Consider the following 23,094-nt stretch of genomic DNA (forward strand, 5'->3'; position numbering starts at 1 on the left):
ATGACTTAGAAATTAATTCAGGAGGAATTCCCAAAGAATAGCAATTATGGAGGTGAAAAATCTATCGAAGAAATACCAATAATACAAGAAATCATCAGATTGAACAGGCCCACCAAAAAATCTGCAGAAGATATAAAATCCACACCAAATGCTTCACTATAAAATTTCAAAACACTAAGAACAAAAAAGAACTCCTAAAAGCCTACAGAGGTAAGGAAGGGCCCAGCCACAAAATAACAAGGAGCAGAACAACTTGAGACTTCTCAAGAGCAAACTGGATGCTAGAGGAAAACCAAGAAATACCTTCGATGTTTTGGTGGAAAATTATTTTCAGTCTGTACTTTCGATCTCAGCCAAAACATTAATCAGGTGTAAGGGATTAATGAAAGAAAGGACTTTGAAATAAACTGAAAGTTTGAGTTTTCCCAAATTTCATATATTGAAATCTTAAACCCAATGTGATGGTATTAGAAGGTGGAGCTTTTGGGAGGTGTTTAGGTCATGTGAGTGGAGGCCTTATGAATGGGATTAGTGCCCTTATGAAAGAGACTCTAAAAAGCTCTCATACTCACCTTCCATCATGTAAGAACAGAGCGAGAAGACATGTGTCTGTGAGCTAAGAAGTGGGCCTCACTGGACACTGAATCTACTAGCAGTTTAACCTTGGACTTGTGAGCCTACAGAACTGTGAGAAATAAGTATCTGTTGTTTATCAGCCACTCAGTCTAAAGTATTGTTATAGGAGCCCAAACCGACTACGAAAGACAGCTAGGTCCTCTCTCTTGTACAGTGTCTTCAAATATCTAATGATCCCTACCTAAGCATTCCTATGTAGAAAGCTGTAAGAATAAAAAAAAAGCAAGGATGCCTATTACACCAGTCCTATTCAATGTCAAACTTGCAGTCCTAGACAGTGAATTAAAGCAATAACAATAAATAAATAAATAAATAGATAGATAGATAAATAAATAGATAGATAGATAGATAAATAAATAAATAAATAAATAAATAAATAAGATACTGATTGTCCATGTTCTTGGTAAACATAATTGTCTTTATAGAAATTCTCTAGGAATCTACAAAAAAAATTTCTAAAATTAATGAGTTTAGCAAGATAGCAGTATACTAACAAGAAACAATTGAAAACCATGATATAAAGAAAAGCATTTAAAGTCTCTCTAAAAATGATGAACTTAAGTATAAATCTAACAACATGTGTATATAATTGATATGCTGAAAACGACAAAATATTGATTAAAGAAATCAAAGAGGACCTAAATCAATGGAGAGAGATACTGTGTTCATTAACCAGTAGGCACAATATTATTAAGATGTCAATCCTCCCCCACTGATGTATAGTTTCAATGCAAACACAATGAAAATCCCAGCAGGTTTTTTGACAGATGTTGACAAGATGATTTCAAAAGGCATGTGGAAAGGCAAAATAACTAGAATAGCCAAAACAATTTTTACAAATAAGATTGGAGGATTCATACGTCTTCATTTTAAGAGCTACTATAAAGCCACAGTAATCAATAGAGTGTGGTATTAGTGAAGGGATAGACACAGAGATCAATGAAATTGAATAGAGAGTCTAGAAATTGACCCACATATTACGGCAATGGATTCTTGACGAGCATGCCAAGACCATTTAGTGGAAAAAAATTATATTTCAGAAATTGGTTTAGGGTGAAGTTTAGGGCAAAGTTCATATACAGAAAAATGAATTTTGCCCTAAACTTCATATCTTATACAAATTTTTCACTTCTGGTGGAAATGATGAATATTAGTATATAGAAATCTAAGTAAACAAACAACAAAAAAGGCAATTGTTAACTCCAGAAGGTACAAGAAGTTTGAATGTAATTATAGTACAATATATAGCTCACCTACCAATATTAATTGTATTATCTTGACACTATAAACACTGAGCCGATGGCATACCTAAGGGTGACGGTGAGAGGAGGCTGCCCCAGGTGCAGCCAATGAGAGATGTGCGTTCTCTGCAGAGGACTTTAAAACAATAATAAAATTGACTAAAAGTCACTTTAGTTTTTATTGTCACTGTGCACTAGCACACCTAAATAATATCAGCGATAAAATACTCCTTCCAAAATATCATGTTTGTCTAATTTATAAAAAATATTGGAAGTTACTATAGACTTTCATAATATATTTAATAGCTTCAAATGAACACATTTTATCATTTATCCTTTAACGAACATTTTATTTTACATGAAAGTTAATTTGAGGAGTTCCCAGTTGTACAGTCGGTCTACTTCATGCATGAATTCAGCAATTGTTTGAGTGTAAATTTCTAATGGTTCAGAATCATTGTTAACTTCACATCGGGTACACTTTGTTCTCCAGCCCTCTGGTACCACACATCCCTGTTTAAAAGAGTAAATTGAAAGCAAACAAGGCAAGCACAGTAATTGTAAATGCAGAGAAATCGAACCCGAGTTACTTTAATTCTGTTGTTCCATGTGACCATTTGGAGTTTTTGTGTTTAAAATATAAAACAATGAAACAGTGCAAACTGCAGGGTGAAATTATTTGATTAGTAAATACAAATTTTAGTTTAGAAATGATGTTTTACTTAATTTCAATAACTTGAAATATATTCTTTTCTAATTTTTCAGTTTTTAAAACTAAAAAATGAATCCATAAAATTAAATGTAGCATTAGTGGTATTAGTGTTAATTTCCTAAATTGTACCTTTTGGAGACATTTCAGTTTTACAAAAACTATACACTGGTAAAAAAAAAATCACTTAATAGCTCATTGTACAATATACCTAAAATATTATTATTTCAGATTATAACTAAAGAATAAAAATTTTATTAAGTAGATATGAAAACTCCTAGATAAATAGTTATGCTCTTTTGTCCTGCAGGAACTTGGAAAAACTTGTAGTCATTTGTAATGTTGTTGTGAAACCAATTGATTCAGTTCATAATTGCTTTGCATTTATAAAGAAACCTGAAGTGTTGTTCTCATATTAACATAAAACAATATTAATCCAGTGGATTTCAATAAGGAGAATGTAAAAAAGCAATGCATAGATCTATTTTGAAACATATAATTTCTTCATAAAGTTAATGAAAAAATATTATGAAATGCAAGACAACACAAGATTCAAGTGATTACTTTTTCCTTTTCTGTACTGCAATTTTTAAAAATTTACTAGCATTCTACATCAGAAATTCAATAAAAGAAAATTTTTACTCTGTATTTATTTTCTGGCCCTCATTATTATTTGTTTTACTTCATGATTGTTACTGAAAATGAACTTATCTAAAGGATGAGATGTCAAAAAATGATTTACTACAGGTGTCATATATGCTGGCATGCCTCTGCACTGGATATTGATTCAACAGAAAGTGGTGATAATTGTTTTTGGAGGATAAAAAGAGTTTTAGTGTGTGTGTGTGTGTGTGTGTGTGTGTGTGTGTGTGTGTGTGTGTGTGCTAAGGAGAGGGCCCAGTGAATTATCCAGAGCCTCAACTGCTATAGCAGGAAGTCAGCGCTTTGGAATGTGAATGTGATAGCAAAGGAGATCACTGTAGGAGATGGGGTTTACTTCTTCAGAGCAGTGAGGTTTATATGAGCGAGGACATGGAGCAAAGAAATGCTATCTTTCGTTTAGAGCCAAGTGGTGAAACTTGACTTTTTAAACTATGTGCATATATCACTTTGAAAAGAAATTATTACAAAATCAAGAGAACTTAAGAATGGAAAAGCCAGCAATGTAAGTGCCTATCCATAGACAATTGAATAAAGCAGATGTGGTACATATATACAATGGAATATTACTTGACCATAAAAAAGAATGAAATCTTACCATTCGTGACAACATGGATGGATCTAGAGGGTGTTATATTAAGTGAAATAAATCAGAGAAAGACAAATATACCATGTGTTCTCACTTATATGTGGAATCTAAATAACAAAATAAACTAACAAACAAAACAGAAATAGACTCATAGATATAGAGAACAAACTGATGGTTGCCAGATGGGAGGAGGGTTGGGAGGTTGGGTGAAAAAGTTTAAAGAATTAAGATGTACAAATTGGTAGTTAAAAAATAGTTACAGAGATGTAAAGTACAGCATAGGGGATATAGTCAATAATATTGTAATAACTGTATAGTGCCAAGTTGATACTAGCCTTATCAGGGGCATAGCTTTGTAAATTATATAAATGTCTAAATACTATACTGTATACTTGAAACTTATAAAAAATAATATTGACTGTCAACTGTAATTGAAAAATAAAAGAAAGAAAAGAATGGAGAAGCCAGTATAAAAATACTGTGCAGTCAGCTTTAGACACATTTAATATCATCTCGAAATTATGATTACAAAACAGAATATAAATAACATAAACCCCAATAAAAGAAAAAGCAACAGAAGTAACAAAATTGGGAGATTGATAAAGGGAGAAAGAAATATAACTGTGCTAACCACTCCACTTTTTATAGCAGAGAATCAATCAACACTGTCTAAAACTGAAGCATGAGGTTTGAAAATCAATGACTCTAACCTCTTATGGTTTTACGGTATTTATAACCATTTTCCTTACCCTTGGGGGAATCTTTTAGTAATTAATGTGTCCTGTGGTGGAAAAATATTTAAAGTACAGCATTTCCTTCAGATTTACTTCAGTTTCTTTCTCTGTTGTTGAATTTGATTAAAATTAAGCTTACCTTTTAATTAAACATAGAGTAGGGATCAATTTTTACAAAATCTTTTCTGCCTAATCTTATCTAAAACTTTCCCTTATGCATCCATTATTCTTTTCTGTGTTTAATCATAGAGAGACATTAGAAATAATATTTACCAGAGTTTCTGTTTTCATTCATTCAAATAAATGAAGGTTTATTTTTTCACATATGAACAACTATGAACCTAGTGAGCTCATGCAATGACTGTTGGCCAGACATCAGCAGTGAAGTAGTTGTCATTGCTGACACCTTCTGGTAAGAAAAAAAAGTGCCAGCATAAAGATAGCTGGGTATCAGTAATTTAGGTGATAGCTGAGCACTCTTTTAAGAAATACTGCACCAATACTCTTGATGTACAAAGGATTATATTGCACACACACACACACACACACACACACACACACCTTGGAGTCAAAAGTGATTCAGAAGAATTGAACTCTAAATGTAAAGGTAGTTTAGAAATATAGTGCCCCATTATTTACCTTTTATTTTCTTTTTTATGTTTGCATAAGAATAATACATTATAAAGATGTATTTAAGTAGGTCTAGAAGAGTTCTTTTAATAAAAATTCTAAGTGATAAAAGGGATTGTTTCATGGTTTAACTGGAAGCATTTTAATTTGACCTCAAAGGCAAGGGAAGTAAAAGCTAAAATACAATGAATGAGATTACGTCAAACTAAAAAACTTCTGCTCAGCAAAAGAAATTGTCAACAAGGTAAAGAGACGATCATCCGAATGGGAAAATATATTTGCAAGAAACGCCTCCAATAAGGGCCTAATATCTAAAATATACAAAGAACTCATATGACTCAATAACAACAAAAAAACAAATGATCCAATCAAAAAATGGGCAGAGGATCTGAACAGACACTTCTCCCTAGAAGACATACAAATAGCCAACAAATATATGAAAAGATCCTCAGCATCACTAGCTATTAGGGAAACACCAATCAAAACCACAATGAGATACCATCTCACACCTATTAGAATAGCTATAATCAACAGAACCAATGTTGGAGAGAGTGTGAAGAAAAAGGAATCCTCATACACTGCTGATGGGACTGCAAATTGGTACAGCCACTGTGGAAAACAGTATGGAGTTTCTTCAAAAAACTAAGAATTGATATACCATATGATCCAGAAATCCTTCTACTGGGTATTTACCCCACAGACTTGAAAACCCATATCCAAAAAAGATATTTGCACACAGATGTTCATAGCAGCACTATTCACAGTAGGCCAGGTCATGGAAGCAACTAAAGTGTCCTACGATAGATGATTGACTATAGAAGATGTGGTACATATATGCAATGGAATATTACTCAGCCATAAGAAGAGATGAAATACTGCATTTGCAACTACATGGATGGACCTCAAGATAATCATGCTAAGCAAAATAAACCAGACTGGAAAAGGTGAAAATTACATGATATCACTTATATTTGGGATATAAACCTAAAAGCAACAAATGAATAGGTAAAACAGAGACTCAGGGACATGGACAATGGACTAGTGGTTACCAGAGGGTAGGGGTTGGACAGGGGAAAAGGGGTCAAATATAGGGGGTTGCAGGAGGGTGAAGTGGGTAAAGGGGATCAAATATATGGTAGCTGAAGGAAACTGGACTCTGGGTAGTAACCACACAATAGAATATATAGATATCAAATTAGAATGTACACCTGAAAATTACATAATTGTATTAACCGATGTTACTCCAATAAATTTTTTAAAAAAGAATCTAAAAAAAAAAATCAGAAGCATTTTTCAGTAATCCAAAAAATGATCTGTCTTAGGATCAAAACCTAGATTTTATGGAATCTGGTATTTTCAAGTGACGAAACTTGATGGTTCATTGCTGTCTTCTTTAAAATTTTCCCACATGGCTTAATTTCATAATAAATATATAATAAGAAATGTTATAGACATTATACTATACTATAATTATATATTATTATATATTACAAATATATTATGTGTAATTAATTATATATTATAATTACATATTATTTATGATATATTTTATGTATACTATATTACAGTATAAAATATATATTTTGCATAAAACATTTATAATATCATGTTATATTAGAAACATACATGGTACCTAATTAATATATAAACTTGCCATATGGCTTAATTTTATAATGAATATGTAATAAGGAAATAAATACTATGAGCTCTTTAGTCTGATGGGTATCATTTCACTTGAACCATCTCGATATTGCTTTCTCATTCTTATTCATATTCACCCACATTTGTTTAGCTTAGTGTACAAATTTCTCCATATCCTTCATCTTTTCAGTCTTTAGGCCATAGTCTAGGTTAGGAAGATTTCTTTCATGATGAAAACAAATATTTTCAAAACCAAAGAACTCTGCTACTCTCCTGAAGCTGTGCCTTTTAAACAGTCTCTCTGTCTCTTTGTCTCTCTCTCTCTCCCTTCCTCCCTTTCTCCCTTCCTTCCCCCCATCCTCTCTCAATTTTCTCCTTCTTCATCTCCTTCTACTTTCTTTCACCTTTTTGTTCCATGTCTATTTCAGGGTCTCTAAGAGATGTTCTACAGGAGTCACTCGTGTCCCTGGGTTAGAAGAAACAGTCATAGTCTAAGGATCAACTATGATAGTTCAGGACCACGGACAGTAACACATGGCCCTGGATGACACTCAAGCTCACAACCCTCACCTTGCAGGTTCCTCCAGGATCTGAGGAGCAGCAAGCACACCCTTCGAAACTCCAAATAGTATCTTCTCCTCTTGACTGCCTCTACTCTCTGAGGTTTCCACCATTAAAGATCATCCTTGAGCTTAAGACTTCCAAGATTCCAATAAACACTATTATCCAGGAAAGTCCTCTGATTTCTAGTAACAGGAAGTGATCTAAACTACCTTGGGCAGAAATTTACAGTGAGGACACGGGCATATCTCACGGAACACGACAGCAAGGCCTCCCAGGGTGAAGAGTGTGCCTCTCAGATTGTCTTTCTCTGGGTTACTTTGCCAAACGTCAGTTGGTTACCAGGCACCGCAGCAGGCTCTGTGATTTGCCAAACGCAAATGAGACAAGGTCTGGTCCATCAGGAAATTATGGCCCGAATGGAATGCTTATACATGACACACAAACTGGAGCGAAGGTGGAAAGTGCTACAAGGGAGAAGGAGTCGGCCATGTGGAGATGGGGAAGGACAATCCAGGGGCTGGGCCCAGAGGGGACAAAGCCATGGGGCCCTTGGCTAAATTATGGAGACGGTGAACATGGGTGATGAAAAATAGGATGGGAAAGCAGGTTAGGTTTAAATCATGGAGAACTTGGGTGCTAGAAAAGTAAATTTAGCTTGTATTTAGCCAAAAAAAAAAAAAAAAGGTGTGTGTGTGTGTGAGAAAGAGAGAAGTCACTGAAGGACTGATGACAATGGAGTGGAGCAGTCAAACACGGGGCTCTCAAGGACTCATTTGTGTTTGGCCAGAGGGAGAAAAAAGGACGAGACTATAGAGGCAGAGCAGATAGGAAGGGACCGGCCAATCAAATGAGAAAGAAGCCGGGTAGGGACTGAGGTCATCAGCACCTGTAAGATCCCCTGCGCATAGACATTGACGCACAGATATCTCCTTCTAAGCATTCATCTCAGCTAAACAGAAAGCGCCAGGGCTTTCTGTTTGGGGGAGCAATGGTGAGAGAGTGTCAGGAAGGATCCAGAGAATGGGTGGTTCCAGGGGCAGCGGGATGGAGGATGAATAGTTGATGGTGTTGAATATGGATGTACCTAATCAGAATCACATACACGCAGGCGCATACAGAAGACAAAGCACACGATACAGTGACCACAGCAAAAACTCAGAGTCAGGCGGACCCTCAGTCAAGTCCTGGGTCTGCATTTTACTAGCTGTGAGACCTGAGGCACTCTCTCAACCTCTCTGAGCCTCTCAAGTTTTTCATTTGTAAAATGTTGATGAGAAGATATAGCTCTTGGTTTATTGTGAGGATTAAAGTAAAATGTGATCAACTAGTCCTTAAAAATGACTACACATTCTTGTCATCCTATATTTATGCCCTTTTAATGTGACCTTGCACTTCCTCTCATCGAGGGGTGGAGTCTATTCATCAGCCCCCGGAATCTGAGTTCATGGTCTGCTTTGGCCAAAAAGACAATAGCAAAAATGATGTTTGAATTGTTCTCTTGTGCTCCTGGAACCCAACCACCATGTGAACAAGGCCAGGCTAGCCTGCTGGATAATTAGAGACACATGGCCCAGTTGCCCCCATCACTCCAGTCAACAGCCAGCCTGGGAAACAGAGTCACCTAGCTGATCCACAACTAGCTATGGACCCAGGAGTTAGCTAATCTAAGGCCAGCAAAAATGCCTGGGCTGAATTGCCAATCTGCCAAATCATGAGCAAATAAATGGTTGTTTTAAGTCACTATATTTTGGGTGGTTTGTTATGCAGCAAAATTTGATAGACATATGCTCCTGCCTAAGATAAAGTTACAGAGATCAAATTTATCTTCCTGCCTGAAACAATCAAAACTACCAAGCAAGACTCTAGACACTGGGTGGGTAATGAAGGATGGTGATCCCCAAGAGACAGAAAAAGAGATGATGTGAGCCCTAACGTCACCCCTGCTTACCGCCTAGGAATAGCTTCCAGGCTGCAGTGCAGATGGGGAGATCCAGATAGATCTTCGGGAACTCCTGAGTTGGGGTGACCTGACTGACAGTCTGGGGACACCAGGGTGGGTTGAATTCGCAGGGTAGTGTGCTGGAAGAGAGCTACACACAGAGAGAATCCCAGATTTGTGCAGAGGATCCCCCTCAAGCATTCAGCAGAATACTGATCAGCAACACATGCGCAAGGAGGCCTGAGGCCAAGGAAGGAACTATCTAAATGGACGAGAAAACAATGCCCAGCACTCGCACAAAGCCAGAAATGGTGCCTGCTGCCACCGTCAGACTGCAAAAACATAATTCACAGGATATTAAGTAGAATACCCAGGAAGCTCATGGCTCAGTAGTGGGGAATACTTAGTCCTAGACAGAACACACCTCCAGACCCGCCTAATAAAAGCAAGATCTTAAATGATTAGACTGTTACTAGGAAACTGCATCCCAAAACATCTAACTGATACAAAGCCTATGGAAAGCTTACTGCAGTCAAGCAACTTTACATGTGTCAGAATTTTATATATATTACTATATTTATATTACTTTATTAATAATAACCCTTTGAAAAAGCTGCAATTATTGTCTCCATTGTACAGATGATGAAGTCTAAAGATAATACATATGAAGTGCCCAGCACATGACATGGTCAATAAATGGTATTTCCCTCAAGTCCCCACCCTAGCTCCCCACCTGTAACCATCAAACACCAAATGACTTTTCCCAAATTGTACATCCACTTCAAAGAGATAATGGCTTTAAAAAGCCTCAAATTTCAGCCTTCGGCAGGAAAGTATTCTCTGGCTGGGGTCTTAGAGAAAGTCCTGAATGAAGAATCAAGAGTGCTAGTTCAAGTCCTGGCATTGCCACTACCTTGGAAGGTGACCTTGAGCTAGCCTTCACCTCTCTGAACCTGATTCTCCCACCTACAGCGTTGGGGAGAGGGTGATTCGGATCAGATTTCCTCAAAGCCTCTTATTCCTCTTGTCAAGCTCGCTCGCTCTCTCTCTCTCTCTCTCTCTCCACAGACACACACACACACACACACACACACACACACACACACACACACACACACACCCCTTCTTGCTGAGCTCTCTCCAGAAGTTTCCAGCACCTAGGAGAACCTTTCTCTACCACTCCAGTGTGGCATTACTCACTTTGGCCAGAAGATGGTGCTGCTTCTCCGTGCACCTTTAACTCCATTTATTCTGCGCACAAAACGTTCTAGGCACAGAGTAAATTCAAAGGGGATTACATACAGTATGGCCAATCCTTTCCAGGATATTACTCTCAAGTCACAACCAACTAAAGATAACATGAAATCAGAAGGGAATTGGGACTTTTCTGGAAATAAACTAAACATTATCAGAAAGTGGTTAGGCACCCTTTGAGCTGCCTTGTAACACTTCTTTTAAACACTGGGCATTCTAATGCTCAAAGATGATAAAAGTAAGAAGCAGGTGCTTAGTAAATGTTGATTTGATCTCCACTTCTTTGTAGCTTCATGGAACATGGCACTCGGTTGATGATCAATAAGTTTGTATTGACTGATTGATTGATTGATTGATTGGACTGTAATTACAGGTAGAGACCCAAAAGCTAAGCCAAAGTGGCAGGGCCAAAGAGAGCATTCAGTCCAAATATTACAATTTCTACATGAAAAATGAGACCCAGAGAAATATGGGAAGAAAAATTATGTACCTGACACAAAGGAGGTGCTCCCCAAACATATGCTAAATTAATAAAGTGCGTTTGCCTACATTATCACTAACTCCCCAAGGTAATAGTTTTTATCTCCACTTTACAGATGAGAAAACTGAGGTTTAGCAATACTGTCTGCCCAAGTACAGGGGCAGATAGGAAGATGAGGTCCACGGCCTCTGAATCGGCCCCTCTCTCCCCCTCCATCCATTTATTTTTAACTCAAACATTCTTGGGAATACAAGAATTCACTGAAATAATTTTTCACTTTGTTTTCACTTGATAACCTTTTATAAATGACATATGATATTGTCTAAGTTTAAGGCGTACAATGTGATGATTTGGTACATGTACATATTTTGAGATGTTTACCACAATAAGGTCATCACATCCTTCATCTCACATAGTTACCATTTTGCCGTTGCTGTTATGGTGAGAACATTAATAAAACTTGACCATTGTAGCAACGTTCAAGTATACAGTACTGTATTGTTAACTAGTCACCACGCTATATATCATATCCCAAAATTTAACTCATAACTGGATATTTGATCCTTCGACCAACATCTCATTTCCCCCACCCCCAAGCCCCTGGCAACCACCATTTTACTTTGTTTTATGAGTTCAGTGTTTTTAGATTCTACGTATAAGTGAGATCATACAGTATTTGTCTTTCTCTGACTTGTTTCACGTAGCATAATGTCCTCAAGGCCCATCCATGCTGTCACAATGATAGCTTTTTTATTTTTTTATGAACTCTGGATGGGCACTTTAAAACTGGTGGCTTTGGCTACTTTAGTTATTCAGAGCCAAGAAGCGGGGAATAGGGAACAGAGATAGACCTGATACCTAAATGATACACTCATACAATGTGAAAGCCAAATGACCCTAAAAAGCTTGTTAAATAGAAGAGTCATAGGGGTTCAAATCAAGGCAAGTGGGACAGACATGAGAAATCCTCCTGGCACACCCCCTCACAGCATGTACAGGCAGAAAACCCTGGGCCGTAGCTAGTGGGTGCTTGTTCCTGGTGGGAGGTCTGACTTCGATCCAGGAAAAAAAAAAAAAAGTCGAATTAGTGTCATTCATTGGAATTTTACAGGTTTTATAATTTTGTTTGTATTTAATTTATAAATTTGCTTTTGGTTTCATAGCCACATAAGAACTATACATGTATACCTAGTTTTAGGCTTATACATACTTAAGTATTATTACAAAATTAATTTGTCAACATCAAGAGTCACTGGGAATTTTTTTCCCTTTAAAAGGACTGTGCACAGTCAGGTTAGAGAAACACCGGCCATATTTACTTCTCTCGGGAAAGGGGCCATAGCCATGGATATTTTTTTCCTTTGGATGGGAAGGAGCCCTCTCCCAAGAGAACAGGGAGAAGTTTGCTCCCAGGCCAGATTCCAGACAGGAAAAAGTCAGTCCCTTCTCTCGTTCCCAGTCCTTCCCTGCCGGTGGCAGGGATGGGTGGTAGGCATCCTGGATTGGCAGCAATTAGGCCCAAGTTTTCCATTGGTTTTCTTTAGAATTTTGTTAAACTTTTCAAAAATTACAAAAGTAGCTTATGTGTATTACATCCAGTGAGATAGTTGTACACCAAAAAAAGGTAATTCATCTCTTCCTGCCCTACCCCCATTTTAGCAGGTTGTACGTAGCTCTCTACTCTCATTTCCATACTCACACAGCCACATCCAGACATACATATCCCATTTATATGTTGCTGGATCATTGTTTGACAACATGGGATTGTGCTATATGCATGCCTCTGCCATTCGCTTATCTCACGTAACATCGTCTTAACTTTTCAGGTCAAAGGAGAGGCCCTCGCCTTATTCTTTTTGAAGAGCTGTATAACATTCTAGAGTATGGATGTAACAGAATTTACTCACACACTACCCGAAGGATGGATGGATAGTTAGGTTGTTTCCAAGTTTTTCTTCTTGCGCATTGTAAGAAATGCTGCAATAGCCGTCCTTGGACGTGTGGCTCTATTCCCCACCCTCCCTTTTGGATGGATTCCTAGAAGTAAGCTAGGTCAACACATGTGGGCTGTTGTTTTATTTTATTTTATTTTTTGCATGGATAGCTATTCCCTACGTTATTATTCATGTGTTCTTTTCACAGACATGCACTGAGCACCTGCTGTGTGCAGGACGCTGTGTTGGAGTAAATGAGACAAGGCTTTGCCCTCCAAGTATAGAAAGTACTAAAGAGTGTTTATATATTAGTTATATAAATGATTATTAGTTATATGCTAGTTATATATTGTATAATAGTATTTATATAACTCTATTCAACTGACAAAGTGATAGTACCCTAAGAAAAGCAGATGAGGGAGTATACATGTATCAATGTCCTCCTCCTCCATGGAGAGAGTGACTGGAGGGGGCTCTGTCCAGCTGGGACAAGTATGAAGACTCTGCCTCTGGGCCCACCTGTCTCTCATCCCTGGTCAGCCACAAGGGACAACCTCTAGAACTGGGGGACGTTTTTCCCACTCACGCTAATCACCATTTATTATGGTGGCCTTCTATGTGCTAGACATTTCACATACATTCCTTCATTCACACTAATCCTTACAAAACCACTGCTTTTGTTATCCATTGCTATGTAACAAATTTCCCCAAGATTTAGTGGCCTAAAACAATATATATTTATTATCCCATAGGTTTTATGTGGTCTTTTTTGTCCAGCTTCTTTCACTTAGCATACTGTTTTCAAGGTTCATTCATGTTATAAGGATGAATCAGTACTCCATTCCTTTTTGTGGCCAAAAAATATTTCATTATATATATATATATATATATATATCACTTTTCTTTATCCATATATTAGTTAATGGATATTTTTAAATTAATATGTACATAGCATATTTTTTCCATCCTCATAATTACATTCTCCTTGAAAAAAAAATTGTAAGATTAAAGTTGCCTTAAACACCAGCCACCCAAAGCCAATTTCCTCCCCAGAAGATTAAAGTTTATCCAAGTCTTTCTTTGTGCATGTATTTAACTGTATATGTACCTGCATAATTATCTACTGTTGTATAACAAATTACTCCAAAACTTAGTGGCTTGAAACATTTACTATTTCACACAGTATCTGAGAATCGGGAATTCTGGAGTGTGTTAGCTGGGTGGTTCTGACTCAGGTTCTCTCATGAGGCTGCGGTCAAGATAATGACAGGGGCTGCAGTCATCTGAAGGCTTGGCTGGGACTTCCCAAATGTCTCACTCAGGTGGATGGAGAGTCAGTGCTGGCTGTTGGCAGGAGGCATCAGTTCCTCGCCATCTAAGGTTGCCATATTTAGCAAAGAAAAATATAGAATGCAACTAGTAGATAAATAAGTTCTGGAGATCTAGCGCACAACATAGTGATTATAATCAACAACACTGCATTATAAACTTCAAAGTTGCTTAGAGACTTGATGTAAATGTTCTCACCATAAAAAAAAAAAAAAGATAATCATATGAGGTAGTAGAGGTGTTAGCTAATACTACAGTGGTAATCGTATTTCCATATATAACCATATTAAATCAACATATTGTATACTTTAAATTTATACAATGTTATGTCAATTATATCTTAATTTTAAAAAAGCAAGACCCAACTGTATGCTGCTTACGAGAAATCCACTTAACTATAAACACACAAATAAGTTAAATATAAAAGGGTGGGGGAAAGATATAACATGCTAATACAAACTAATCAAAAGAATATAAAGATGCAATAGATTGCAGAGCAAGGAATATTACCAGGTATAAAGAGTCATTTCATAATAATAAAGAAATCACTTCATCAAAAGGATATAACAATCTTAAACATTTATGAGGAGCTTCAAAATACATGCAGAAAAAATGCTAGAAATTAAAGAAAAAACAGACAAGTCTATAATTATAACTGAAAATGTCAATACTCTTCTTTTGATGATTTAGAGAACAAATAGAGACTAGTAAGGATACAGAAGATTATCAACCAAATTGGCCCAATTGACTTTAACAAAACATCCCACCAATAGCAATAGAATATGCATTATTTTAAAACGTACATTGAAAATGTACGAAGATAGACCATAAGCTGGACCATAAAACAAATCTAAATACATTTAAAAAAATTCAAATCATACAAACTATATCCTCTAACTACAATGCAATTAAAGAAATCAGTAACAGAGACAACTGGAAATCCCCAAATAAACCACAATCCATACCTCACATCATATACAAAATTAACTCCAGATGGATCATAGATCTAAATATAAAATGTAAAACTACAAAACTTTTAGGGGGGAAAAAATAGAGGAAAACCTTAGTTACTTTGGTTTATTCAGTGTTCTTAGATACCCCAAAAGCACTATATGAAAAAGAAATAAATTAGTCGTTATCAAAACATTTTAACTGTTTGCTCTATAAAAGACAATTAAGAGAATGAAAAGACAAGCCACAGACTGAGAGACATATCTGCAAGTTATATATTTGATAATGGACTTGTATCTAGAATATATAAGGAATTCTTAAAACACAATGATGAGAAAACAAACAACTCAATAAACAGATGAGCAAAGATATACAGATAGCATATAAGCACTTGAGAAGATGCTCAACATCATTAGTCATTTGGGAAACGTAAATTAAAACCACAATGAGATATCACTACAAACCTATTTGAAAAGTTAAAATTAAAAAAGAAAAGCTGACAATAGCAAGTGTTAACAAGATGAGGAGCAACTAAAATTCTCATACATTGCTGGTGAGAATGTAAAATGGTGTGGCCACTCTGAAAAATAGTTTGGCAGTTTCTTTTAAGGCTAAATGTCTGCCTATCATAAACCCCAGCAATCCCACTCCTGGTCATTTACCTAAATTAAATAAAAACCTACATTAACACAAAACTTGTATACAAATGTTTATAGCAGCTTTATTCATAATTGCCAAGATGGAAACCCAAATGTCCCTCATTTAGGGAATGGATACACTTTAGTAGAACATACATATGCTGAAATATTACTCAACAATAAAAAAGAATAAGCATTAGGATGCACAGAATAACATAAATGAATCTCACCATAATTATGCTGAGTGAAAGAAACCAGACCCCAAAAGGGTATATATTGAATGGTTCCATTTTTTTTTTTTTTAAATCCTGGAACATGCAAGCTATAGTAACAAAAAGATCAGTGGATGTCTGAGGATCGGGGCTGGGTGGGAGGCATGGAAGGGAGAGGGATTACGTAGGGTCATGAGGAGACTTTTGGATGTGATGGGAATATCTGATAACTTGGTCATGGTAATAGTCTTTGACATATGTAACATGTGTCAAAACTTATCAAAGTGTATGTTTTCAATATGTGCAATTTATTATATGTCAATTACACTTCGATAAAGCTGTTTTTTAAAAAAATGACTTTCCTCTTTGAACATGTTTGGATTCCTCTATGAGAAGTTATAACTTTCTCAGTTTACAAACTGTATTAGTCAGGTTTATGTGTCAACTTGAGTAGGCTATGGTATCCAATTATTCAATCAAACACTGATCTAGGTGTTTCTGTGAAGGTATTTTGTAGATGAGATTAATATTTACAATCATTTGATTTTATAAACAGATTATCCTAGATAATATAGGTGGGCCTGACACAATTGTTGAAAGGCATTAAGAACAAAACAGGTTTCCCTGAGGAAGAAGAAATTCTGCCTGTGGACTGTAGCTTCAGGTCCTGCCAGAAAGTCCCACTTGCCAGCCTACAGATTCCAAACTTGCCTAGCCAGTCCCCACAATCACATAAGCCAAGTACTTGCTATAAATCTCTCTCCTCTCCTCTTTCTCTTCTCTTCCTTCTCTCTGCCTCTCTGTCTCTGTCTCCCTGTCTCGCTGACACATATACATATAGGATATGTATATATCCCCTAATATATCTTTAGGATCTTATGTTGATATCCTGGTGATCATATATTATCAATAGTTTTGTATATATGTATATCATATTATATATGATACTGGTTTTGGATAGGAGACATATATATATCCTGCTGGTTCAGTTCTTTCTCTGGTATAAAGTGGCCCAAACGCCCATAGTCCCAGCTCCTGCTATATTAGTTTCTCTCTCCCAGTGCACCTATGGCCCCATGGGGAGTTCCCTATGACAAGTTGACTAAGGAAGAGAAAACTCAGGACTGGTTTACAGATGGTTCTGCACAATATGTAGGCATTACCCCAGAGTGGACAGCTGCAGCATGACAGCCCCTTTCTAGGACGTCCCTGAAGGACGATGGTGAAGGTGAGTCTTCCCAGTGGATAGAACTTTGAGCAGTGCACCTGATTATTTAGCTTGGAAAACAAATGGCTAGGAACTTTAACCTACGCTAATTCATCAGCTATAGTCAGTATTTTGGCTGGATAGTCAGGGACTTGATAGGAACATGATTGGAAAGTGACGAATAATCTAGGGTATAGGTCTCTCTGAATGGGCAAAGAATGTGAAAATATTTGTGTCTCATGTGAATGTTCACCAAATGGTGACCTGTGCATTGGGGGGATTTTAATAATCGAGTGGATAGGATAATCTGTGAGTACCAGTCAGCCTCTTGCCCCAATTACCCCTCTCATTGCCCATTGGCTTATGAACAAAGTAGCCAGGTGGCAGGGATGGAGGTTTTTGCATGGGTTCAGCAACATGGACTTCTGCTCACCAAAGCCAAGCTGGCTACAGCCACTGCTGAGAACCCAGTACATCTACAGCAGAGACCAACACTGAGACCTGGCACTATTCCCTGGAGTGATCAGCCAGCCACCTCATGGCAGCTGGATTACACTGGACTACTTCCATCATGGAAAGGACAATGCTTTGTTCTTACTGAAACAGACACTTGCTCTGGATATAGATTCGTTTTCCCTGCATATAATTCTTCTAGCAAAACTACCATCTGAGGATTTCTAGACTGCCTATCCACCATCATGGTATGTCACACAGCATTGCCTCTAACAAAGGAACTCACTTCACAGCAAATGAAGAACAGCATTGTGCCCACATTCACAGAATTTACTGGTCTTACCATGTTTCCTAACGTCCTGAAGCAGCTGGCCTCATAGAAAGGTTGAATGGCCTTTTGAAGATCCACTTATAGCACCAGCAAGGTGGCAACACGTAGCAGGACTGGGACAATGTCCTTCGGGAGCCTGTATATGCTCTATATCAGCATTTCACGTATGGTATTTTTCCTCCCACACTAGTGTTCATGGTTCCAGTAATCAAGGAGTGGAAATGAAATGGCGCCACTCACTAGTACCCCTAATGATCCACTAGCAAAATTTTTGCTTCCCATCCCTGTAACCTTATGCTCTGCTGGTCTAGAGGTCTTCACTCCAAAAGGAGGAATGTTCTCACCAGGAGACACAACAATGATTCCAGTGATTAGGAAGTTAAGACTGTCACCTAGCCATTTGGGTTCTTCATGCCTCTGAATCAACAAAGAAGGAAGTTACTGTACTGGCTAGGGTGCTTGATTCTGACTACCAAAGGGAAACTGGGTTGCTCCTGCAAAATAGAAGAAAAGTGTGCCTGAAATATAGGAGATCTCTTAGAGCATTTCTTAGTACTCCCATGTCCTGTGATTAAAGCCAATGAAAAACTCTAACAACACAATTCAGTAAGACTTCTAATGGTACAAACCCTTCAAGGATGAAGGTTTGGGAGCATCCCACCAAGAAAAGAACCATGAGCAGCGCAAAGGTGCTTGCTAAGGGCAAAGGAAATATGGAAAGCATAGTGGAAGAAGGCAGTTAAAAATATCAGCTATGACCACATAATTGCAGAAATGAGGGCTGTAATTATTATGAATATTTGTTTTATGAATGTTTGTGTACATTTTTCTTCCCTCTCTTATCCCCTTGTCATCTAATATAAAATATAATAACTAATGTTACATTATTGAAGTTACAGGCTTATCAAGAAAAAGAGTGAACATCACCCAAAGACTTCACATTCTCTTCTGGGGAAATGGTTAGCACCCTTTCAGTTGTCCACAGGATAACTGCATCATGTTAAGTAGAAGTATGACTTCATTATTGTTTTTATTTGGAGAATAAGTATGGTTTAAGGAGATGTATATGGGTGCCAGCTGACCAGAGGCGAACTATGATGATCAGTTTTTTTGTGTAAACTCGAAAAGCTCTAATACCTAGATATTCAATCAAACACTAATCTAGATGTTGCTGTGAAGGTATTTTGTAGATATGATTAACATCTACAATCAGTAACTTTATGTGAAGGAAATTTTCCTGATCTAACCAGCTGAAAGACCTGAGGCTTCCCTGAAGAAAGTCCACCTGTGGACTGCAGTGTCGGCTTCTGCCTAAGAGTTTCCAGTCTAGCTTTCTTAACAGCCTGTACTACAGATTCCAGATTTGTCTACTTATCCCCCACAATTGCATAAACCGTAAGCCAGTTTCTCGCCATAAATCTAGACAGATGAATGGATGGATGATTAGATAGATAGATATAGATGATAGATAGATGAGAGAGAGAGAGAGAGAGAGAGAGAGAGAGAGAGGATATATATATGCTGGAAAGGAAAGATATCCTACTGGTTGCGTTTCTGTAGCAGAACTCTGATGAGTACGAAACTACCTGAGAAAATCTCATGTCCTTTGAGAGAGCCTGTTTTTGACCGAAGAGGGACCAACCAACATATTCATCAGGCATAGCCCAAAACTTCTGAGCAAATCCCAGGAGTTCCAAAAATTATTCTGATAGAAGAATCAATTGGGCACGTCAGGGCAACATTGCTAGAATAGTGTTCAGGGCATGCCTTCAGATGTTAGTCCTTTCGGGTTTATTAAACTACTTACAACACATCGGAATATTACACAGCCACTTAAAACACACTCTTGATTGCCTCTGATAGACCAAAAAAAAAAAAAATCTCATAACATTAATTGCTTCAAAGGAGAGGAACCCAGTGGCTGGTGGACAGGAGTGGAGGGAGAATTTTTACTTTTTATACCTTTGGGATATTGATTCATGTGAATGTATCATCTAGATCAGGGGTTGATAAAATAGTCCACAGGTGAAATTTGGCCCACTGCCTGTTTAAAGTTTTACAGAAACATATCTATATTCATTTGTTTACAATGGCTACTTTCATGCTGCAATGGTGGTTTAATAGTTGTGACGTCATATGGCCCACAAAGCCTAAAATACTTACTATTTGATGCTTTACAGGAAAAAAAATCACCAATTTTAAACTAGATTTAACAGAAAAGTAAACAGACATTAAAAAAAAGATGCCCCAAGAGAACTTAAAACATGTCCACACGAAACTTATACATGGATGTTCATAGAAGCACTATTCACAATAACTAAAAAGTGGAAACAACCCAACCCAAATGTCACTCAACTGATGAATAAACAAAAAGTGATATAGTCATACAGTGGAATATTACTTGGCCAGAAAAAGGAATGAAGTACTAATAAATGCCTCAACACAGATGAACCTTGAAAACATATGCTAAGTCAAAGAAGCCAGACATAAAAGGCCACATACTGTGCGATTCCATTTATATGAAATGCCCAGAATAGGCAAATCCATAGAGACAGGAAATAGATTAGTGGTTTCCAGGGACTAAGAGGAAGAATGGAGAATGATTACAATGGATATAAAGTTTCTTTTGAGAGTGATAGAAATGTTCTGGAATTAGATAGTGGTGATGGTTGCACAACTTGTTGAATATACTAAAACCACTGACTCATACACCACCACCAAGTACAGGGCATTCCACAGTTCAGTAGGGGCCCAGCACCTAGTAATGAATTAGTCCCCTCCACCACTTCAAACCAGGATCAGACCTGGCCTGAGAGTCAGGAGACCAAGTTTGACAACCCAATTGTCCCAAACGTGCAGGTAACCTTAGGTATGTTTTTTCCCTGTCTGGTCCTTAATTTCCTTCTCTGTAACATGAGTGCTATTGGATAGGCAGGGAAAAGGCTGGTGTGACACTGTAAGGGTTGATTTAGGGGACCTGACTTCCCAGAATGCTTTATTCCTATATCATCACTGACCCTAATCAGTGACTTTATGATCATTTTCTAATTTCAAAGCATATGATGTCTTTTGATCCTTAGGGAAGTCAATGAATTGCCCAAATTCCTACAGTGGTTAAGTGTTGGAGCTGGAACTCAACCGTCTTCTGATTCTAGATGCTGTGTTCTGCCCATACCACTACTGTTTTTGCATGTTTGACCTCTCTCTGGAAAATCCAAGACATGTGTCCAGCAGCCTCACCACTTCATCTTGACAAAGCAAGAAAGGAGAGGCAGGGTTCTCTTTGATCTTTTCTTCTGATCCTATGTTGACACAGGAGCAGTCTGTGGATAGGAGTATGCATGCAAGTACATTGGTGTAGACACCAAGCCCATTTCATCACACGTATACACCCAGATAAACTTGACCTCAACAGGTGATAGGTTACTCCTCGTTTACCAGAGTGATGAGGAGGCTGTACCTTTAGTTCAGGGGAAGCTTAAGAAGTCACAACTCTTTCAGAAGCTGCTCTGTCTCCTAAGTCCAAAAGACTCAGTATGCCTCTCATGAGACTTCAAGGAGGTAGGGGTATCTCCTCAATCCTTAGGAGATAGAAGGGAGGGGCAGGGAATTATCCCCCTTACCTTTGCTGAGTAGAGCCCAGGAAAGGGAACATAAGTGGAAGCAGGGATTCACTAAGCTCAGAGGGCTGGGCCCGAATCTCAGTGTCAGTGAAACCACTGCTGTCAAACCCAGTTCAGTCCTTATGAGTGACAGTGCCTCATTCTAGTGATGCTAGTAGCTTTGTGGGCTTTGGCAAGTCACTCACCGTTTTATACAAAACTGTGGCTGATGATTGCTGGGTCTAGTTCAGAGGTCCTTTCCAGGCAGAAGGAAATACACAAGGCTTAGGGCACCACGGGAGGCGGGGCACGGTGAGGCCAAATGCAAGTCTCCTCAGGAAAGGCCAAGCTGCGCTAGGGCAGAGGGGCTGTCATGCTTGCTTTCACTTTTTTCATTTGTCCAATTGACAATTATCAAGCACATCCTACGGATGCTGTTCTGTGTGCATGAAGCAGCGAAAAGAACGGCTCTGCTCTCAAAGAGCTTATATTCTAGTTGTGGGAGACCAAGTAAACCAACACATGGCAAGGGTTGGCAGGTGCTATAAATTAAACAGAAGGTTAATAGTGATGTGAGAGGGATGCTATTCCACATAGAATGTCTGTAGGCCCCTCTGATAAGAGGATATTTGAACAGAGATCTGAAGGAAGTAAGGGAACAGTTTAGGGGACAGCCGTACATACCTTAGGTCTAGGCTGGAGGACAATAGTTCTAGGGAGAGACAAACATTGCCAATGACAATTTCCTATCATGCTAGTTTGCCCCGCCCCTGCCCCCAGATTCATTCTCCACCCTTCTCTTTTCTGTCGTTCCCTGGGAGTAGGAGAATGGACCCCTACAACTGCATCTCTGGGTCAGCCTTGCCATCTACCTTTCAGTTACGTTCAGCCAAAAGGAGACCCCAGAATATCGGAGAATAGGATGAGACTCTGCCTGGCCACAGTTCTGAGAGTGGCTACATTCACCTACACCACAATTCCCATTTGTCTTCCACAGCCCCTCTGCAACCCATGCTCCCATCTTGTCCCTCCTGGGTCCCACAGGGTCAGGCTAATCCTCTCCAGGAAGCTTTGCACAATTAGCCTTACAGAGATGAGCACTGCACACCTACCTGTGCAGGAACATGTTGTCCATAGATGCTACCTGGACTGCCTCTCCCATCACAGCAAGAAGAGTTTTAGCCTTCGAGACACCCATTACAGACTAAGAGTGAACCAGCCCCCCACCCCCACCCCAAGGCTCCAGCTGTCAAATTACTCATCCCAACAATGACAGGAATGGAAGTTGGGGTTTTAGAGTCCTTTGTCTTACACCCCTTTAGAACCTTACTGCACCAGAAACAGCCTTCTTCCCAAGAT

This window comes from Rousettus aegyptiacus, unplaced genomic scaffold (assembly GCF_014176215.1).
Source record: "Rousettus aegyptiacus isolate mRouAeg1 unplaced genomic scaffold, mRouAeg1.p scaffold_m13_p_6, whole genome shotgun sequence".
NCBI classification, from domain to species: Eukaryota; Metazoa; Chordata; class Mammalia; order Chiroptera; family Pteropodidae; genus Rousettus; species Rousettus aegyptiacus.